Source organism: Colletes latitarsis, chromosome 2, assembly GCF_051014445.1.
Source record: "Colletes latitarsis isolate SP2378_abdomen chromosome 2, iyColLati1, whole genome shotgun sequence".
Classification (NCBI taxonomy): Eukaryota; Metazoa; Arthropoda; class Insecta; order Hymenoptera; family Colletidae; genus Colletes; species Colletes latitarsis.
Window position 1 is genome coordinate 18909659 of NC_135135.1, and position 21431 is coordinate 18931089.

At 49.4% G+C, this 21431-nt stretch overlaps 1 long non-coding RNA gene across 3 annotated transcripts in view; it reads right to left on the bottom strand.

The window, feature by feature from the left end:
• LOC143351899 (uncharacterized) overlaps positions 1–21431 on the bottom strand; it is a 259623-nt gene that overhangs the window by 87598 nt on the left and 150594 nt on the right. For all 3 annotated transcript variants that reach the window (XR_013081831.1, XR_013081829.1, XR_013081833.1), the window contains one exon: positions 7633–7691. This is a non-coding gene — a long non-coding RNA (uncharacterized LOC143351899). The remainder of the gene's footprint in view (positions 1–7632; positions 7692–21431) is intronic.

The following is a 21431-nucleotide window of genomic DNA, read 5'->3' on the forward strand; positions in this document are numbered from 1 at the left end:
ACAGAGGCTCGTCCACCCCCGACGTTACGCGCGGCTTCCGAATTCGCTGCACGGATAACAGAGGGTTGTTTCGTGGACTCGATGTCGGTCACGACGAGAATCGACTCTCCGCTGCTCGGTTTCCTGATCCCCCCTGGGGGTGCATTTCTTCTGGTTCGGAAGTTCGAAAATCTTTGGGGTTTCGTAAAGTTTCAAATTTGATTTAATTTTCTGCGAATCGATGGTGTTTGCTCCAGATTTCAAACAGACACTAAAGAGAGTTAAAAAGTATTGAACGGAGAGGACATCGGAACTCCCGGCATCGAGGACGTTCCGCGCGTAGGCTCTTCGAAAGAGACGACCTTGTGATCGCGCGATGCACGAGGTGCATATAGTACGAGTGGAGAACGCGTTACGTGGCGGATACATAGTAAACAGCATGGCGTGGGAGAGGCTACGGAGAAAGAAAGGAAAGGGAGGAAAATAAAAGGGGCACGGGGGGATGTGTGTGTGTGGAGGTGGTAGGCGAGCGGGAGCGAGAATTCCTAAGCACCCGGAGCGCGATGCTTACCTGCGGTAACGTTTAAGCGGTGTAGTAAGTACAAGACCTTAGCGCGCATCAAGGAAACAAACAGCTGGCGCGCGCAATATGAATTAAACATGCTGATTAATAATTAACAAGTTGCCGGCTCCTCGCGCGCCTACGCCTGTAGGTGGGTGTTCTATCTGCCTTTGTCTTCGTCCCTCCACGGGAGCCTGGCTCTTATTCTCGCTTTCTTTCTCGCGTTACGAGCTAACGCGCACCGCTCGATTAAGCCGCCACGATCGACGCTCGCCCATGATAAAACAGCTGTTCGAGGTATCGCGTGTCGGACGATTTAAAAACGCTTTGAATCGCGCCCCACGCCGCTGGAAAATTCTTCGCCGAGAACGCGAGCTTTCCTTCGAACGCGATGCAAATACCCCGCACGCGGTTAAAAGGTTTCGCTGATTTTAATGAGCCTCGTTAAACCCCGGTCTCCCTCGTTATTTCCTTTAGAACTCGTTCGCTTGATCGAATTACCTATTAAATTTTAGTTGCAAGTTTGCGTCTAGTACGGGTTGTTTGTCTCGTACGAAATTATCGAGGCACACGAATTACGAGCTGGACTTACGACCGTCCGACCGTCACGAACCTTTGGCAATCGCATCGGTTCAACGAATGCGTTCGCTTTCGCCACCCGATGTTCGGTAACTCCCTCGTAGCTTCTTCCAGCAGGCCGTTCCCTTTCGAAAACAATGATTTCACCTGGCGCTTTCGCGCGAATCAAGCGAAAATTCGAACGAAACGCAACAGAAGTACATTTGCGACACTCGATCCGTGCAACTTTAACTATTTATATCTTGAAAACGAATCGCTCCGCGAGAGCACGTTGAATCGTGTTCCCTCTCGTTACATGTCTATATCGGTAAAGGATGATTAATTTTAAGCAATCGATACTCTCGCGCGTGCAATAACGAGGACACGTATGTAGCTTAGTATGTATCGTTTCGAGCGACAGGGATCGAGCAGAAGCCGCGGGACGAGAAAAGTGAAGACGGCCGAGCAGAGGAGGCCGCGAGGAAGTTGCCAGGACGGGAAGAGGTAGGGGCCCTCGCGCGGTCGTCTCTTCATGTTTATTAATGTCCCGTACGTCCGTCTATCGATTCGTCGTTTCACTCTCGTTCCTCGCGAGATAATGATACTGACCTATGCCAGCTGTCGCGCAGCCGAGGGCTTAAGTGGCTTAACAACGTTGCGGATAGCTGAAACAACGATCGGGCCCCTCTTGACACATTGACTGAATACATTATTGTAAATGTCGCCGGCTGCGTTATCGCCGCGGACAGCGGACGGCCGACGGCGACGAATCGGATCCACGATCGGAGGCTGACGGTCGTCGCGCGTGCTCCAAGCCGACTTCCAACACACGGGGAAAGGTTCTTTACGTAATTCGATGGACAAACGGATATAGAATTTTGTCGCTTGCACCGCGGACGTTGCGCAACCGGAGGAAGCAGCGCGCCGGATCAATTTTACGCCTCGCGTTCTCGCTACAGAGACCCTCGATAATACGCTGCCTCGAAGCATTTACGTCGACTTATTCGTTGGACCATTTTGCTAATTTACACAATAACATTCTCAATTAATACACTTTTCGGTCGACTTGCCTCCGAGGTCTAGCATCTTCTGGATCCTAATATTGTTTCGGTCGTTTAATTTCACAGAACATTGTATAAAACCAGAGTGGTCATCTTCTCAAGTTCTGTTCTTACGTATTATTCGGTTTATTTCTTAACTCCAATTCGTGTCTTCGTTAATCCGAATGTATTTAGATTGCTAGGGAATAGATCCTTATTATTACGCGTAGAATACTCGATAATTTTCGAAGTATAACGAATTAGAGCACCGTACAGTGTAACTTATGATATATACCGTGAATATCAATCTACTTCACGGAAGTCGCTGCGACACAAATGGCAGAGACGCGCATGATTGATACGCTCGAGGTCGCAGGTTCGAATCTCGTTCGCTATTTCCTTTTTTTTTTTGAATTGGTTTCATTTATAACTGCAACAGAGGCGTGTCTGGGGCCGATTGGCACTCGTACAGGCATTAAAAATATAAAAATATTGGATGCACGAATCCACGTATAACTCGACTTTAATAACACGATTTACTCTTTCCAAGAGTTTCTATTCCATTACTCTTCGTAAAATGTCGCGAAACTTTAATATCTCGTTACTAAGAATTATTTCACTTCGCGTACATTTTTATCGAAGCTAGAAACGAAGGACGTTTGAACCGTAATAAAAATAGCAGGAGGATTACATAAATTTTCAAATAATTACATCGACGATCGCGAAGCGATGGAATTGCGACGTCCTCGATAATTCGCTGAAGGGTTGATCGTTTGGTGTCGAACGACGTTAAAGCGGACGAGATCGCGAGCGAATCAAGGCCCCGCGACTCCGCGGGCGATTTTAATCGACCAGTTCCTTCCTGCGGACGAGCCGCGTTTCCATTAAAGCCCGCGTTTCCACTCGAAGTTCATTAAATCCGTCGTGGAACGGGGAGCGTTACCATAGATGAACACAGAAAGATTTATCGCAAGATGGAGGATGACTGTTCGTTTCTCCGAAGGGTGGCCGGCTGCCTTATCCCCTCGTTTCGGAAGGAGAAACACGCGACTGTTCTTGGCCGCGCGATGCCTGCACGCATCGCGGGGATAGGTTCGCCATGCTAGGATGGTAGGGTGACGAGTTCAGGAAGTATAACCATAATAGGCAGCAAACGGTGGCGCGACGAGGGGAACAGTGGGGAGAGGCGAGGGAACCAACGACACGAGAGCCGTGACGCCGTTCCTGTAGGGATTAATTAGCGATAAGGCTTCTAATGAGCGGCAGGTGAGCGAGCGAGCGAGCCAGCGAACGAACCGACGTCCGACTACATCGTCCGTTCGTCGCGAAACTCCGTCGGATGCGACCAGAAAAATATTAACGAGAAGTTATAGCGATTTTTCCGGCCCCGACGGCCAACCAGCGATAACGACTAATAATATATAATCCCAAACTAAACGACTCCTCGGACCCAGACTTTCGTATCTTTTATTCTCACGTTACTTGCAATATCTGGACGACGCCATTTACGCGAATCTTACTCAAGACCCGTTCCAAAGGGGTCTTATACTTACGAATCACTCTCCTCAGTCTTTATTATCAGATCCATCGTCTTCCACCGAACAATAAGTTCATCGTTCTATCTAATATTTTCTTTAACACATCAGTTTCCCGCCTATATTTTTACCAGAACTCGATCACGAATTGGTCTTTTCGCAAGTTTCGCGTTCAACTAAAAATAACCAAGCGGTTCCAAACAAAAACTTGGATATTTTTCTGAAACTCCACGCTCGATAAAAATGGGACAGCCTACGCGCGTGTACGCTTAATAGACGTAGAATTCCGCGAATAAATCGAGCATTTGCCCGCGTCTCCCTTCGAATCGTTTGTGCAACACGGTGTTACGAGAACGGGCTTAAATAAAAAGAAGAGGACAATAGCCAGCCAAAGTGGTTGCGGTGCAAAGTGCGACGGTCGTTTCGTAGACACCCGAAGAGGGCCGTGGAGTCACGTCCCGTGAATTGTGGGCCACGTGACAGAGGCGTGATCGAGGTGCGACGCGATGGAACAATGCCATCGGAGCTCTTCGAGGAGGAATGCCGCGCGCCGCGCCCATCTTTCCTCGATATCTGTCCAAGCGCCGCCGCCGATGGCTCCGACGTTCGCTTGCTAATCGCCTCGATATCCAAAGACACCGCGGCGATACAACTTTTCAATCCATCCTCGCTGACTTAGGGGACACACGTTTACCGTTTACCTAGAAGAAGCCGGCGCCTAACGGGACACCGGCCACTCCGCCACGCGCGACATTTCTTTCTTCGACGAACCGAGAATTCGTTCCTCGCTCGCACGACTCCGCCATCGACTAGCACGATACCGCCAACAAAGGTTTCTTCTTCAAGAAGATTTCAAACAAGCAATTGTAAGATACTTCCTAGTAGAATCAGACGTTTCGAGTCAGACTCACGGTGGACCCGTAACACAAAGATGCCAGATGGAGCCCCAGGGACATTTCATTCCACTTACTCACATTATATCAGATCACGCGTACGTGAGTTCGTAGAGTTTCGGAGAGTCGACAAAGGCAAACTGACACATGCCCTCTTTTTCGATTCTCCGAAGCTGCCCGAAGTAATTTCTGATCGTCTCGTGGGAGTCGAGAGAGAAAGGCTCACATTTGTCTTCTCGCTCTCGTACACTACCAGCTTTACCTTTCCAGAGAATTTGGTCGAGGAACGCTTGTTTTCCAAAAAGTGTCGAGGGTGAGATTCCGATGGGCATAGTATTGAAAGTAAAGGTTACACTCCTGCATCATGCATATTTAAATCATTATTGCTTTAATCGAGCCCGACTCTGAACACGTAGGTAATGGGTATGTAATTTCAGAGACACACGAGGTTCTACAGAGTGAAAGAAACGGGATTTTTCAGACTCTGAGAGAAACGTTCGCTGCTATCGTGGTGACAGTGGTCGATAGGTGAGAAAAGGCATCCGAGACCTGACGTATGCTCGCTCGGGCACTTTGACCCTAGTAAATTTAGCCTGGCAACGAGGCTGGCGCCTAACGGGACCGTGTTTCCACTTCGGCAAGTAAAACTGGTAGTAGACGGTCGAACAACCGATGCTCACCGCCATGGATCGTAACACTCTGGCAGAAACCTATTAGCAACGGGACCGTGTAGAAACCAATCAATTTCCTACGGAGGACCTTGGGATTCCACGAGTTCGTTTCCTCTCTACCTCGAATATTTATTACGATACTCTTCGACGAGGCTGGGTAGATTTAACCAAGCCGTTCGTCGATGCTTTCAACGTAGGACGATCCGAGACCTAATTTAACCCCTTCCCGTACCATTTAGCTCGACGAAATCTGGGCCCAAATGATAGGCGTCTACGCGCGGTAAACAGACCAGACTGATGGCTAAACTGCTTTGTAACAGAGGTTACAAGAATCGTGATTGACTCTTGTGGCGTACTGATAGGAACTAAAACTCAATGACGATCGTGATTTGCCGCCCACAAGCCTGATCCGTGATGTTTACGTTTGGGCCAAAATCTTTGTCACGAGTCAGACTCGTTAAAGTACGGGAAGGGGTTAAACCACGCGTTACAGACCCGTTGTCGACCATCGAAGTAAACGCGTGTTACCCTGAGTGAATTTCTTTTCCATAAACCATTCGAATTTTGCACGGCCACAATGGACCGTTGGCCAAGCGGAGGCCCCGACGACCGCTCGTCGTCTCGAAGTAGGCGCAGCAGTGCGTGTCACGCGCGTCATAAGAATGCGATAAGACGCGGAGCGTGGTGTCACGGCGGCCTGGACAATGCAAAGTCGTCCCGTTTCGTTCCATTCCGAGAGACAGAGCCGCGCCATTGTGTCGGGCCGCAGGCCGTTCGGCAACACCGATACCATACGCGACCTCTTCGAACGTAGGAGCGTCGCCCGGTTCTGACCTTATTCCACTAAAATATACGCGGCTCGCATGTTAAATCGTCGCCGAGCGCTTACGGCGATTCGACCGATCGGGTCAAGGCACAGACGAACTTCGCGCGTCCGACTTTACGTAACGCGTACCTCCGCCATTGTCCGCTCGATTCGACGGTCGCTCTACTATCCGAGGGAAAATTATGTTTTCTCGACAATCGGCACGAGAATTTCTAGGTTCTTGATAATTTTGCGTGAGAAATTCGCAGCAACGTTTCGATATAAAAAGAAAAAAAAAGAACCGCGACGGTAGCGGAACGACGATACTCGAATATCGCGCGACAATAAAGATTATCTTGGTGCAGAGGGTGCAGGAGTGGGTGTTACCTCGTTATACGGTACCCCCGGTGTACACCAACTTACCGAGGAGAAACCACACGGCCTTGGTTCGTTCGTGAGGCTCGGTACGGCTCGCGGGGCGATATACACACAGCCGTACACGGTGTTATTATCGTGCCGGTGCAATTAAAGAAGGAAGCCTAGAAATTAGCGGGTGGCGGACGTAGGTAAGTATAGAGTCGGCCGTGGTACGAACGAGCCGATGGTAGCAACCACGAGAACCGGGGGATGCCTCGTGGAGTTTACGTTTGCCGGGGGAAGAGGAACAGAGATCGAGGAGACCGTCGACGAACGAGAAACAGAGACGGAACCACGAGCCTCCTGAATATGCATAGACCAAACGGAACGGGACGAGATAAGGGCCGACTTATTTTTCCTGCCTTTCGTTTCGTTCCATCCTTATTTTATTTTGGCGCTAACTGCCACTGTTACCGGAGACGGTTCCTTCTCCCTTCTTCCGCACCCTTCTCGCTTGACGATTTTTAACTCCTTTACGCCACACCTCTCCCCTTCTCTGACGATTACAAACTCGATATTCGAATTTTAAGACGAAACTTGTCCATCCAAAATCAACTCTCAAACCATAGGTTTAGTAGGATCACAACTTATATCCAACGATTTTAGCCCACGTAAACGTCGGCAAGACTACTTCCAGCACAGATTGCGAAGGAAATCGGAGCTAAGAGACGGAAATGAAAAGTTAACGACGCCGTGAATATTTTAACGGGGACTACCGGAGGCCACGGTTAATTTTTTAACGACGCCAACGACTCCCAACCCGGGTCATATCTCCTCGAACGACCATAATTCGCGCGTCCCCGAGACGATACGAATTAAACGAATGCCCGCCGCGTCTCGCTTACAATTAAGCTCCATAAAACTGTAAGCCGCCGCCCTCGCGTTCCCTCGTAGCCTCGTTTGCCAATGAATATTTTTATTTAATGCTCCATTAGCGGTTCATCCGCCCTGACATTTCCTCCGGCTCGCAGTCCTCTCCCTCGAACTCCACGAGAGTAATCGTTCTGGATCGTGCTGACGTTTCGGGGATACAACCTGGTCGCGAGTCGCCGGAAATTACCTCTTCCAACGGCCACCTAATCCTCCAGGATTTTACTCGTTACCACCGCGAGCCCGTTTACCATTCGGCCATGACGTTCGGAATCACCGAACGATAAATGATTCTTACTTACCGTGAACCGTTGTCCTTTCTCCTATGGTTTACGCCTTCTGACGTTCCTTCGAATTCAGTCTGAAACAGAGTCGAATAACTCTATGTTAGAACAGTATTTCAGTTATAGATTAAACAAAATTATGTTACTTCCCAATACGACACCATCCAGGACTTCATTTAAAACATTAAATAAAGTTTGATTTGGAAAAAAGGAAACACGAATGCGATGCTCGCAAAAAATATTTGTTTTACGAATATAAAAATGTTTTCTCGTCGTTGTACACCGTGGGTAGTTAATATCTACGTAAATTAACCGCCGATAGATAAGCATCCTGAATAGTTTCCACCGCGTCCAAGGCACGTGAGAAATATTGTAAGAGAAGTTGGCGAAAAGGGGCGCCGTATCGAAGGTCGCAACGACAAGGTTTATCGCGAGGGAACCAGCGATAATATTCGTAACCGAGCCTGGAAGGCCTGAGAAACACGATCACGGGGTCGGAAGTCCCGAAAAGCAGCCGGGCGATTAGTATGCGCCCTGTCGCGTCGCGGTGCCCTGCGGGTTGTCCTTAACGCGCGACGACGCGTTGCGCCCAGCAGAACTCACTTCCTCTTTCCCGCGATGGCCGATCAGAAAAAAAAAAGAATCATGAATATGCATCGCGCAGACCCGGCCACGACCGTTTGCCGGCATTTCGCACCCGGCTGCGAGGGCCCCGGATCGTTGAGGTCATCCTGCATTGTGAACCGTACGGCCACTCGATTCCGGGCCCCGGCGAATGCAGTTGCAGTCGAGCCTGCAGTTGTTGCAACTCACCTGCCGCCACGATCTAACGTATCTAGCGAGGAAGGGATACGTCGCCGAATCGAACGTCGCGATGGGACCAACGCAACGCCAATTAACTTTGGAATAGACTGAATAATGATGGACCAAAGTTGCTTTATCTGTATAAAATTATCAGTTTGGCGTTGATTTCAGTGCACAAATAATAATGGAAATCCTATAGTAGAAGAAAAATGTGTTGCACACTGTGTGTATTGAATACATCTTGTAGAGAAAGTCGAGGAAAAAATGAAAGCAGGAGAACACATTATATTTTTGGAATAGAATTTTTTTCTCGAAAGTACGCAGGATTTCAGGAGTATATCTATTCGCCAAGAATGATTATAATTGACCCCCTTAGCTAAAAATAATTTTTTTTTTTCGACGAAAAAATTCAGCACTACCCCCTGTCAATTTTTCTTAAATATTTGTTTTTGATTTTTAATAAACATAACCATGGATCATGTGGTAATGCAGTTTATTAACAAAGAATGAAATATACAAAATTCCAACGCTTTATTCGTCAACTGATTAACATCAACGACACTGCTGGATGCATTCGCAACACTACTTCGTCTTGTATACGACATAAATAAGGGTCATTTATTTATTTCGCAGCGTCGACCGTTTTCCATGAAGGTAAAAAACAAATATAAAACTGTAAGTAGTAAGAAATATAGAGACGAGGAGCTCATGAATTAATGCTGAGTAAGAAATAATCGTAGCAGGACCGTACAACTGCTGCGATTGTACAGCTTGTTACCCTAAACGACGTTAAATTTTCGGGTACCCTCGTACCGTGAAACGTCTATCGTCTCCAGAATTATCGTCCGCGAACCGTGGCTGATAACACGCCGCGACGTTGCACGGTGGAAGAGGACGTTAACCAGAAAATCGACGCTGCGTTTCGAGGGCAGAGTCGCGAGAGAAGCGGAGAAGTGCTAGAATCGAGCAAGGGCAGCAGCCCTCCGGTAGCGAGGGCTCGCCGTAGCCTCGCGGCAGGAAGGAAACGCGAAATAAATACACCGTGGCAAAGGGGCTGAGGGTGAGGGAGCACGGCATGCGGCGGTCTCCGGCTAGAGTCCGGGACTGGAACTGGAACTGGACGGCAGTCCGGCCAGAAAGATACATATTTTTAAATATTTTAGTCACGGTCCGCAATCGCCTCGTCACGCAGCCTTGCCACCTACTGGCTACTACCCATTACGTACCTACTACCTTGCTAGGTACGTGCCTGGGCATCGCCGTGAGCACACCGGCTCGGTACCTTCCACGTACGTTGCCACACATACTCCTCCCTCTTCGTCTTCCTTCGGATTTACGCGTGCAATTTCGCTCGTCTCCGTTCCCTTCGTTTCTCGCGCGTTCTACTCGTTGTTACGACCCGGCGACAATAATTCCAAACAACTCGAATTAACCCTTCGGTATTCCGGAGAAAATTCCAACGTGGGCTCCACCTGACCCCGAACACGCATCAAGTAGAAATTGTAACCTTACGCTGTGTTTTGTTCCTTAAAAAGTATCAAAACGGTACCACTGCGTTGGAATCTTTTGGCTAGCGCATATTGCCCCTACGAAAATATTAAAACTATTACTTTTCATTGTCGATGAGTCGCCTTTGGTTTGCAACGAGACGAATATGTCGAGGGTTGATCTTTTGAATAAATAAGAGACCACTGGAAAGGGTTGAAAAGAGCTTGCAAAGCCAAGAACAAGAAATTATTTGCCCCGCACGCTAGCTATTTTCTTGATCAGGGCTCGCTTCGAGGGATTTAAATACACAGAGAGGCGGATCAGGTTCGTATCTCGTTAAGGGCCGATACAAGTTCGCTAATTGCATTATCAACATTAGACGGTACCGCTGTACGTATTAACCCGCGTGTCATCGGATTCTTAGCCTCCGGCAGAAACTCATCCGGCGGATCTCGATCCGTCTCGATCGCCGTGAGTTTCTCGGAAACGATATCGATCGTTCCTCCCGGGCGACTTTACGGCCTCGCGAGCTGCGCGCGTTCTTGCCTTGACAATGAGCGATCTGGTTTTAATGAAGCGCGGCAATTATCGCGTATACCGACGCGATACATTATTCATGCCGGCGGCCACTTATCGCCTTTTATCTATTACTCTGATATCTTCCGCAGTAAGATGTTTACGATTTTCTTTTGTTCTTTATTCCGTTGAACCCGTTCCACGCGTTCCACTCTCGTCGACGTGTCAGTGTTCCCCTTCGGTCCTCTCGGTCGACGATTCGAGCGCTATTTAAGGAGATGGAGACGTAAACTATCATTTAGGGAAGAATTGCCACGCGAGGCGCCTTGAATAGAAATGGGACTGTTCGAATCCTTTAACCCTTTCGGGGCGCGACGTTTTTAACCTCGGTCGAGCACGATGCGAGCATTTTGGTTCGAACGATATTCATCGACGTAGGTATATGCATTGGGTCCATAACCAGTCTTCGTAGTAATGAAACACACTGCTGAATTTGAAAGAAAGATACCATAATCTTAGTCTTAACAGCTACAACTCCATTGAAGTCCAAAATGGTGGTGAAACTTAAAGGATACCACCTGCATACAATTATACGTCCCACTCTCGATACTTGAATTTGAAAGAGAAACAAATAATAAGAATAAAATATTTGAATAGCGCAAGTGTTTATAATGCTAGAATAAATATAAATTCGCAATGGAGTCCCCAGCCCTAGTCTCGAACGCAGGACATGGCGATTCTTAGCGCAGGACGATTCTTTTGTGTTGCCGCTCTGTTGATCGTTGCCCTCCCTCTCCCAGGGCTATGGTCGCGCACTCACGATTGTTTTTCTCTTGGAGACTTCTCGGTCTTCTCACGCCAGACACTGTAATCGCGTCTATGTGAGTTTGCCCGTCAGCGGTTAACGGCCACTGTCACGTATGCGTGACTTTACAGTACGGTCAGCTTGCAACCCACTTAAGTTTACTTGGATCTTGACTATCAAACGTTAAGCAGATCGAATATTCTCTCTGTTCGAGTAACCAAGCTCGACGCGTAATTCTATCCATTCGCCAAATAAATTCCATTTAAAACTCGAATTGCTCGCGTACGCCCATCCCACCGCGTAACAACGTGCTGTCGGTGTCCGACTCGCGTTCGGTTGACTTTCGTCCCCAGCCGCAATATCTCGGCTGACGGTTGCCCAGGGAAAATTTCCCGGTCGAAATCGTGCTGCACATTATTTATACTAATGTTTGTCACGCGACCGCGCATTTTCGCTCGCTGCCGATTTAAATAGCTGCGGGATACGTCGTCCACTCGAGCGCTGATTATTCGAACGAAACGCCGCGTCACCGCGTCTGCTCGGCTAGCGTTGCGTTTATCCGAAAGCGGCGTTTAATTAAAACTCGACGCGAAATATCGCGATGAAAAATTAATTCGGTCACGTAACCATGTAAAACGACGAATCGTCGTTGCATCGCCACCGCTAATTATTATAACCAGCGCGGAAATTCGTCGGTTGATAACGCGTTCGCGCCGCGATCCCGGAGCGCGAGCATAAATATTAAAACGGGAATCGTAGCGTTTATACGCGTCACGTAAAGTGGCTCGATTGCGAAAAATCGCCGGTGAAGACGATCCGGCGCTCGTTAGCGTCCACGCATTTTTAGCGTGCTTTTAACCCCGACACCGACGCCATTTTGGGAGCTGACAATTCCTGCGACGATCGCGAAAACCGATCCAAAGCAGCACACGCAACATTACTTGTTTCTTAGCGACCACAACCACCTCTTTCGACACCATGGAACGAACGTGGCTCTTACGCAATAATCGAGGTTCATATTGTATCTGGTCACGGAACGAAGATTGCGGGGATACCGGGTATTTCTGAACCGTCAAATATAGACGTACGGTATCCGGGAGTAATAAAAAGTTGTAACACGGTGGTTTTGCGCGCGGCACGGACTCGTGTCCTATGTGAGGCGGAGGAGAAAAGAAAGGATTCGTCAGCAGCCCTCGGAGAGGTAAAGGTGGGCCGAGTAGGCTGGAAACAATGGCTCGCCGTGGTCCGAGAATCTGCGGCGAGTCCGTGACCTTATAAGCGCGCGACGGACCTCGGAGGAGGCGGACACGAGTAGCAAAAACGGAGAGGAGGCGGCGCAAGGGCGAGATAATCGCGAGAAACCGACGGGCCGAAAATGGAAAGTGAAAATCTCCAGGTGGCGAGGCAGACGGATCTCTTCTTAAGCGGCCGGATTCCGGGAACGGCCGCGAGAAACACCGACCTGACGCGAATTTAACGAGTAAGAGGCGCGCGATCGAGGGCAACGCCGAAAGCGAGCCCGAACGATGCGCCGTCGCGGTGCTTCGAAGAAAGGGGGTGGCGTACGCGGTGGAACGAGACGACCAAGGAGCCGAAACGGGGCTGGGCGGGGGCTGGAGAAATGAAGGCAGCGTGGCTGGAAAAATGCGAGCCTCCGTCTCCCCGCATACATTTCCATACATCAGCCCCGTCCAAGTTGAGCCGCGCCGAGCGAAAGACCGACCGGTCGAGCCACCGGCTGGAGACTGACGACCGCAGGGAGAAAAGGAGGTCCGCGCTGGATAAGGGGAACCAACGGAATAAATCCAACTAATTAGACGAGGAAAAACCGCGGATTAATTACCCGTCGCCTTCGCCTCTTCTTGCGTCGTTTCTCCCTGCGCCACCCCTCCCCCCCCCCCCCCCGGCCTCCTTCCGGCCGGTCCGACCGTGGAAAACGATTTTTCATCCCGCCGCCACGAATTTTGGCCACGCTAGGCTATAGTCACGCAATTCCCGTCGCTCTTCGGATTTCTTTTGCGTCGATCGACACGCGTTCGCAGAAACGGGGACGTTCGTTCGATACGCTTAATGGCGGCTGAATAATTTATCTGCCAGTGTATGAACAAAAACATGCTACCGCCACCTTCGACGACTTTTATCGCGCTCCTCTAATTTGAGCTTTGTCGAATCCTCATCTACAGCCGTGACAATTTTCCACATAGAAACATAGAACTTCTATTCTATTTATCTATGTTTATCACTGACCCCGCGCAACGGAGGACTTACCGCACTAATACCCAGTTCACCGATAACGTTTGGAATTTTTGCGGGACTCCGTGGAATTAAGTGGACAGAGCATACACCCGGGAGGGGTGGGAAGCAAACAGAATAGCGGCGGGACAGTATAAACTGCGGTGCCTTCGTCGTCGTCGCGTCGCGAGTAGGCCAATCATCCTCTCGCGCGTGTCCTCGGAAAATGCTGATCCCCGCGGCCGAACAAAAGCCTCGCGCTGCACTCTCGCGCGGCAAATACTGGAGCGAAAGGAAAAGTAGGATGACAGAGCGGCGGCGGCGGCAGACATCGAGGGGTTCGCGTGGACGTCGGTGCGTCTACGTGCACGCACACAGGCTGCAGGCTTTCCTGCGACACCGAGTGTTTGCGAGCCGTTCGAAAGCTCTCGGGTTCCAGGAAGCCGCGCGGGAGACACCAGCAGCGAAAGGATGGAAGGCTGAAATGCAGATTTCGCGCGACTCTCGAGCCTCGAAAGCGTCTCTGGCCCCTGCTTACCTATCTCCCTGCTTGCTCCGCTCTCACGCCTTCTCCGCCATCCCTCGTCATCCACCCTTTTCGCTCGATTTCACCTTCCGTCTTCTATCCGCCTCGTTCGCCCCCTTTTCGCCTCCTTCTTTCGACCCCTCGCCGCTCGAGATCGGATTTACTTAGCGCTTAGGCTCGCTTTGCACCTCTCACGACGGCAGTCGACCTAGTCTAAGCATCTCTACGATTCTGATACTATCCACGGAAGATACAGGCCCTCCAGTACGAGATTCGAAGCCGGAGAAACTAAGCAGCCAGGTTCAGAGGATTAGCTAGATTCTAGTTGGCTCCTGTAGGAGTAGAACTGTTGGACGAAGTGGACAGTGGACGTACGTTCAGGCATACCTAGACTAGACCTAACAGTGCTAGAATCGACCTCTATCGCAGGTTACTTGGACTCGAAATTCTCGTTATTATCGAAGTCCAGGAGATCGATCGGATGCTGGTTAACGGGATGGAGTATTCTCTAATACGTCTCCTCCGGGGAGAAGATCCACGAAGAAAGCAAAGAGACGATAGTCTGTCGCTCGGAAGGAGAAAAGAGGTCAAGTCATCGGTGGCCATGGCCAGTGATCGATGGCGTTGGGCGTTATCTTCGCCACCCCCGCTCGGTCCCGGCGGTAATTCATCATCTCGGTCCTGTTTTTCACTTACTTTATATGCAACATATTCCGTAATTTTTATTCAGTCAACCAGCCGCCTGGAGCAGCAACCCTTGGCGCGCGGGCAGGCTCATAAAACAACGGGGCCGTCTCGTGGACCGTATCCACTCGCTGGCAGAAGGGCGGAAGACGATGAAGGACGAAGGGTAGGGCGCCGTCTCGCGTCTCCTTCGCGTCCGAACGGACTGCTCGCCGAACTCCTAGGGGTTACGCAAGCCCGCACTCTATATGCTAAAGAATCTCGATATGGAGATATCCGCCTGGACTCATTCCCGACCGGTCAGTTTGATTTATTGGCTCGAAATCGGTCGCGCTAAATTTCTGGGAAAATATGCTGTCCCGGGCCGCGGCTCCCGTCCACGTTTTCCACCGGGCATTTCCATAAAATGAATTATTAGACTGCCGGATACGTCCAGCCGTGTACCGATCGCTCCCGAATTCGCTTCTCCGTCTTCCACGCGGCGAAGGTTACCAGTCGATAGAGTTCGAAGCCACTGCCAGTACACTCGGTCTTTGCGGTTCGGCGTTCCGTCGCTTCGCAAACATTGCAGCGCTATAGATAGCAGGATGATTGCTCGTTCCGAGAGAAACAGCTTCTCGACCGATGGTGGTCCCAGCAAAGTAGGTTTCAGAATCGAAGATAGACTTTCTGACAGCAGATTTAGCGTAGGGCTCACTTACAAAACTAAAGAACAACTACCCTGAAATTTAATATGCGTTTCGAAATTACCAAGAGCAAAATTTCATCCGGTATACGTTCGAAGCGATGAAATGGTTATGGCGGTTTACACGCAGGAGGACTACACGTTTCGATGTTTCGGTGGGGAAGTGGCTCGGTGGCTCCGTGTCCTGCCGGTCTTATCGATGGGTGGAATTCCGTTTCGGCATTTTTCCGGGGCGATACGCGTTCCCCATTGGCGGCGTGACGGTTACAGTCACGGTCGTTCTCCGCTCGCGTCACCCTTCGGTGTCTCGGGCCCCGTGAAAGCATCTGACGCACGCCGTCCCATCGGGCTCTTTAGATCGTATCGGTGAGGTCACGGTGCTTATGTACCGGTCGCTAACATATTTTTAAGTACCGGCGATACCGTCTACCAGCGGGACCAGACACGGCCACCAAACCAAACCAAACGATACGCAAGAACCGTGGGCACCGGTGAGCCTGGTCCCGGGCCTGCACACGCTACACGCTCGCGAACCGGGAGGATGGCACCTGTCGCGCAAGGTGTTCTCCCAAACTCCTTTCTGCCTCGTCGTCAACGACCCTCCTTGGGACTTGGACGATTATTCCTCGCGGTCTTGGATGCGAATCTGCCGTTCGAAACGCGATACTCGACCACGATACACCGAGTTACCTGTCCTGCGTCTCCGTTCTAGCGTTTCTCTATCGAGACAGCTGAAAAGAAGGTCTATTCAACGATCGGAATTACGGGGGAAAATTATGCTATCGCACGAACGACTAGGAGTTGTCATTAACCTGATGTTATAGAGTCTTTTTCTGTTTTACGCGTTTAATAAACGAAGCTCGAGCTTGTCCTTCATACGCTAAATATTCTAATATATGGCTGTCCCTGAGAAAACAATGTGTTTTCTAATCAAAAACGTCCTTGTCGTCGAGTCGTTGAAAATCGGTATCAGTACTTAGCGTCGAATACTGTCAGTCTTTATATGTACTCTGTCCGTAGTTTTTGTTTATCTGGTCCACGTGATTACACGTTTTTTATCGTTTGGCAAATAATTTCGCGCCGTTAATAGTTAGTATAATAAACATTGATTGCTTAATTCAAAGATTATTCTAGTACACCACTCGTTGGAAAATATTCTTGACGTTTTGACAGGAGATTCTAGTTTGCTCGATAAAACTAATTACTGATAAGGGTATTAGAATAAGTGAGGATAATCGGAAGACGACGGGAAACGTATGATTATGCAGACCGGATAAATGGTCGACCTTACGTCGCGTTGGACGAGGAAAGAATTTAAGAAAGCCATTAGGAACGTGGCGGCACGAGGACGGTCTCGGAACGTATTTCGAACGGTTCAAACTAGAAATAAATCGACGAGTGGAATAGCGAGTCAGATTGGCGAACTCGCTGGTCTCCCGAATAGATGGTCGGTTCATGGGAATCAGCTGGTCGCGTGCACGCAAAAGAAAGCGTCGGTAAGCGTCGCAGGTGAAACGGTTGCGAGGAGGAGCAGGTGGACCAAGGATCTTCGGCGTGTGCCACGGGCAACGGTGCTGACCTCGAGATCGCGGCAACCGGAGAGATCCCCGAGTCGACTCGAGTACGTTGCAGCTGCGCTTTATCGTCCGTGGACGAACGAAGGCGCGTAGATACACGTAGTCGACGCGACGAGACGCGTCGGCAGAGCCCAGTCGAGCACGAGCGCGCGTGTAACGTCAGCGAGGAGTGATTAACGGTCGAACCGTATGCCGGTGCGACGTGGGAATCAATTACGATGCAGCTTGAAACCCGGCTACAAACCACCGGCACCGCGATTCGATGCTTCCTATATTTATCACGACCGGCTGCCTAATGGGGAAGCCGGTTTATATTGTTCCGAGGTGTCGGCAGACGTCGCGACGTCGAGATCCGCGCCAGGATAGCGAGACACGGCCGTGCCTAAGCCTCTCCTCTCGATACGGAGAGGATCGTAACGCGTCACGGCGAAACAACAAAGAGAACGCAACCCAACCAGTACTCTGACGCAGACAAGACGAGTCTCGGGCCTCGTACTTACGAATTTTACGTACTTGGTCAATTTAATTTTTTGACATTGATAGATTTGTACGATTCTGACTATCGAAGGAAAAGGTTCCTCTTACTATTTAAACACTTTATAAGAGAAAGAAATATAAAAAGAAACTCAGCATTACGTACACAGTTGCCTCGTCATTCGCGGGATCTTCTTAAAGAACCCTTCTCGATGCTGTATCCACAGCGAGTATCTAACATTGGGCAGCACGACTCTTCGATACACCGGATGCAACTCCTCGAACGACGGTGTTATGAGAAAAGATCATCGTTTCACCATTGAAGAAATCCGTCCTTGAGAATGACCGCGATCCACAAGAGGGATAGGAATCTCCTTGGAATCTTGGGCATTGGCCAAGCTCGAAGAGCAAAGGTATCGGTCCGACTTATCCGAGGCTCTCTCCTCCGACAGGATTCTCAGGATAAGGAATCCTGGAGGCTCGCGATCCCTACGTTATCGCTAGGGTAAGTGCCCGGGAGGAGGAGCCGAGGAGGAACGAAGGGTGACCTGGGATACGAACCCTGGCGAGGGCAAGTAGATTCCTGCAGTGGAGCTTGCGGTTCGTTTCGGGCCAGAATGGCGGAGCTTTCGCGGCGGCAGGCAGCGCCTTGCCTTGGCAACTTCCGGCAGCTGGCTTCCCCGCGGACCTTGCCCCGGAACCGCAGTTCCGGGGCAAGCAGCGCGACAGCCCGAGATCCCTTCTTTATCGGCGCTCCCAGGAGGCGCGTATACACCTCCGTCTTCTTTTCTTCTTCTTTTTTTTTTCTCTTCTTTTTATCGTCGCGCCGTGAAGAGAGGATAGGCCGTGGAGGAGACGGGAGGAAGTCGTCGACCGGCGTCATAAGGAGATATCGCGCACGATACCCGGTTACCGCACACGGCTGCCGTGTACCCGTTAACGCACCGCCAATGTGTGCCGCTGTCGTACCAATTAATCGCCGGGAGATCCTTATCGCCATGGGATGTTTTCAGTCACGGCCTGCACTTTCCGCGCTCTGGCTTCTTCGTCCCAATGCCCCGTTCCGTGTCTGCCAGCCTCTACGCCTCCCGAGCGACGTTCCTCCTTTACGAACGATCGCAGGAAATTGGCGCCACTGGAAAACTCGGGTGCGTTCGATAACGGTAACCGTCTGTCTCCCACGGGGTGCATCGAGAGAGAACCGACGAGAAGTTAATTTCCGATTAGTCGTGCGATCATTGCCGGAGGAAGGAAAGATCGTTAACCCTTGGAACCGGTGCACCGATTCCTACTCGGATAACACCCATTCAAATTCCGTAGATACCTCGGTTTATCAATCTCTCGCGCGTTTCGATATCATTTTTTTATTACGCTTGCTGTTATAACTATCGTACCTAGAAGGAGTCGAGTGTCTTTACCATGAATTTTGTTGCAAAATATTGTTCCCGTCAGCTTGAAACACTTATTTATGTACCTCTTTGAATCGCGACGAACACAACTAATTGAATCGTGTGCCAAGATCTCTGACCGAAATAACTGGGTTTGTGGCAACTGTAGCTTCCAGTAACTGAACGTCGAGTCCCCTTGGACATCCCATTCACGGCTCACCTTTCAAACTGATACCTCCACTTCTGAAACTTGCGAACTAGCTCTTGCGGGTTTATTCATTCGCTCTTTACTATGTTGATTCTATGCATTCTAAATAATTTTTGTTGCTATGCATAACGAACATTACTATATCTACTATTAACAGAATTTTAATTCAGTGGTTTCATTGACAGCCGCTTCTCTTGATTTCTTACTCTATATACCGCCCCTTGTTTGCATACCTTCAAGTTTTTACTTTCTCCTGTGAACCACGCGAGACGCCATCAACAATAGGACATCACAGATATACTTACGACTCTCACATTAAGCGCAATTCTGCGTAATGACGTTTGGAGCGCCGAGGCTCGTGCCTCGAACCTTCCGATCCAAAGATAACCAACATTGTTTGCACCCTCCGATTTCACCTCTGTTATTAGATTCGAAGTAACTAGCCTTCGCTTCGTCATCCGAGTCGCGAAAGGAACGATATTCAGAAAACTTGTCCGACCCAGGTGACCATATCGCAAGATTATTCTCTCTCGAATCTTTCTTACTGACGTCTATGAATCAACTCCCTCAGGGACTAGACCCTTCTACGACTCTTACGATGAAAAATTCAAACGGTTTCAGGGCGATGATCGTAAGAAGGACGATACAGCTACGCGCTGCGCCGTGGTTAACGCGAAAGACCACCTGGAAATCGTTCTTTCGAGCACCAGCGACGAGAATGACCTCCAGAAAAATGTGGTACTCCCGCAACGCGTTACAAACGCGTAAATTGTCGAAGCGAGTTGTCGTTGGTGACTCGAAACAGACATTTTCTAGGTGGTCATCGGGGCTAACGCGGCGTTCCGACGTTCTTTAAGACGCTTCTCGACGCGTCGCACGGCTCGTAGACCCCCCCCGTTCGCCCGTCTGCGAATTCAATTCGAAAGTTCGGTACGGCGAACAAAGAGTCCAATTTCTTAGCATTTATACGAGCCAGCCTCGCGTCGTATTTCGGAGCAGAAAGAGAGACGGAGAGCGTCCCGTTCCGTCCGATCCATGGGAACGTCGTTTTGTATTCCGCGTAAGCGTCGAGACGCGACCTCCCCGTGTGTGAATGAAATTCAAGGTAGGTCGTCGGTCAGTTCGCTGGGTCGGACGAGATCTCCGTTGCCCTTGCCCCGCTCTTACGCGTCGTCGACGAGGACGTGGATCGACGCGGACAAGATCGATACGCGCGCGTGGACGGGATACGTGAAAACGTGGGAAAATGCCGCGGGTTAAATCGGTCACGACCACCGCCGTTGCGAGACCTCTCTCGACGCCTCGATTCCTCCGACGATGTTTTCGTCTACTTATTCCCGAAGATACGACACCAAAACGATCTCCCGTACTCGCGAGTTCTTAGCACTTTAGGTGCGTTACACGATCCTGTGCCTAGGGCACCTGGAGTTGGAATGGAATACGACGCCAATTTGCCTCGCGGTAGACGATTTTCGAATTGCTTACGATATTCTTCGCGATCGACAGGAAAGTCGCCTTTGTAAATTACAGTCTATCAGAGAGTATACGTGCATGTATGTATCTGCACGATGCGATAGGAAATAATTCAAGTACAATTAAATTGAAAAAATGGTAAACACGAGGTACGATATGGCCGTTACCACTGAAATAGAAAGATAAAAAACATTTACTTTCCGCAAAAGCACCAGCAAATCGAAACGGTAAGAACGGAGGATGCATGTAAAAGGTCTATAAAACCTAGATGTATTGCGGATTATAATAATGGTATGGGAGGTGTTGATAGACTACGAACAAGTAATAATATGCTTCTGCATCGCGAGGGAAGTCACGAAAGGATGGAGAAAACTTTCTTTTCGTATATTCAGCCGTGGAATTATGCAACGAGTACGCGTATTATACGAAGAAGTAAATAGAAATAAGGAACTTAATTACATACTTTAAGTATAGAGTAAACATTACGTCTTCATTAGGGACTGTGTAATTTCCGAGTTATAAATTACGCCGGAATCGGTTGAAGATGAAACGCCTGATTCTACAGGTACCAATACGCGTATCGTGACAAGAACAGGAAAATAATTTGACACGACTATGTAAATGTTGTAGAAAACTGAAAAATAGAGTAAAATGTATGGGGCGAATAGGCGAATTAAGGCTACGGTCACACGACGTCGAAGCGACGTGCGTTTTTACATTTTTCCTTGTCTTTTCAATTGTAAGACGTCGTGAGACCCTGGTCTAAGTAAAACGATATTTCTAACTATATTATAATTTAGTTATTATACGCGTAGTGTAATAGTATAAGCGTACATGTAAAGAAAAGCGATATTTAAGATCGCGTCGTTACATTTTCATCAAATTGACGTAAAAACATCCAAAGGGCGAGGGATTCGATAAGTTTAGCGATACTTTCACGAGAAGATAAAACAATGT